Here is a 1,869-nt window from a genome sequence, read left to right on the forward strand (position 1 = left end):
TTGTACTTTTTGTACTTTAGATTTGATCGTTAATATTTATTTATTTCGCTTGATTTTTCTCTTCCGACTCTTTTTTTCTTTGGACTTTTTATAACTTTTTTCTATTTTTTTTGTCCTATTGCCTTATGTTGTTTTAGGTTCATTTTTTAAATTTGTTGACTGCATGAGTGTCTGAACACTTTTTTCTGTTGATTATGTAATTTTTTTCTATTGAACCATCTAATTAAATTATTGTGAATTGAGATATTTATATGCCATATTTTTAGATGGGGATTCTTCAATTATTATGGTTTATTATTTATTTAGTTCAATTCAATGTATAATGCTATTTAAATGTTTGTTTACTCAGATTAATAGTTAGAGAGAGTGGCTGTGACACATCATTGTAATAAAATTATTGATAGGACACTATTTTACCGATACTTATAAGCTGAATTTCTATCTTAATTGATTATCAGCTTTGAATTCTCTTTTTTTATTGGTTTTTGTTCTTTTTATGTATCTATTTGTGTATTGCCATCAATATCACCAAGATGGAGAGAATAGTTTTGTTTGGTATTATTATTGGTAGTATTTATTAGTGTACATTTATCGATAGAAACTAAATTTTTATACTTTTCATTTAGTAGGAAGTTTTCCTGTTCATTTTGGAGCATATGAGACAAATTTTTTTGAGTTGTGTGTGTAAAATATAACTATGAAAGAAATTTCATGATTTTCTTTTTTGGTTACTGGAATTCACTTCATGTATCAGTAGGTATGTTGTTTGTGGACCTATTAAATTTATATACTCATATTTATTGTTACTTGATCATTTTATAATGTATTCTGTATCAATATTTTACACACGCACACACACACATATATATGTAGATTCATGTATACATAGTCTTTGTGTACTCTAATTTTTGTTCTGAATTAAATATTATTTATATGCTTCCTATTTTTTGTATATTATGAAATTTAATATTATTTAAATGTATATGTATATCGCTTGCTATTTTGTTTTTATTACACTGTTACCTTTTCTGCTCTTTAGTATGTGCTTAGGAGTTTTTGTAAAAATAATTTAATTTAATGTAAATAGATGGTATTACATAGATATTACTATATGTATGTATATTATTTATTTTTATGTCTCTATTTGCTTATAGTGATACTTAAAGTTATTATATTATAAATTATTTATGTGCATCCTATTTTCTAATCAATATTAAAATTAATATTATATAATTGTATATATTTATGTCTTGCTATTTTATTTTTATTATATTCTTTGCTATTCTACTCTTGAGGATATGTTTCGGATTTTATATAATTATACTCCAATATAATTCAATGCAATGTAAATAGATGACATTATAAAAGGTAGGCCAAGTCTCTGGTGGCCAGGGTAAAGTTGGTTAAGGATGGCCAAAAATTGACTATTAAATAAGATAGTAACACCTGCTGGTGCATTTGGTTTCAATATTTTTTATATTTTGATGGTTAAGTGAGTGTGCAGTAATTATTAGGGAGTTACCTTGTGGGTAGAATTGTCATTTAAAGTTTTTTCATGTGTTGATGGGTCTTAGGCAAAAAATATTGTTGGACCATTGTGCAAAATAAGGCCAAAATTGCTAAAGTATAAGGTCCAAAAAGATGTTTTATTTTATGGATTGAAAATGGACACTTATATAAAAGCTTTTGGATTAAATCAGGGTCGAAATTTGTGAAATAAGAAAAATAAAGCAAATATTTCTCAGGAATTTGGATTGTAGTGCATTAATTTTTTTGCATGAAAAATATAAGACGATACTATAACATACGCGTGTATATTTTATAGTTGTCAAACAAAGTTATTTTTTTCAACAATTTTAACCCTTGTTT

The sequence above is a fragment of the Arachis ipaensis genome, chromosome B03 (genome assembly GCF_000816755.2).
Source record: "Arachis ipaensis cultivar K30076 chromosome B03, Araip1.1, whole genome shotgun sequence".
Classification (NCBI taxonomy): domain Eukaryota; kingdom Viridiplantae; phylum Streptophyta; class Magnoliopsida; order Fabales; family Fabaceae; genus Arachis; species Arachis ipaensis.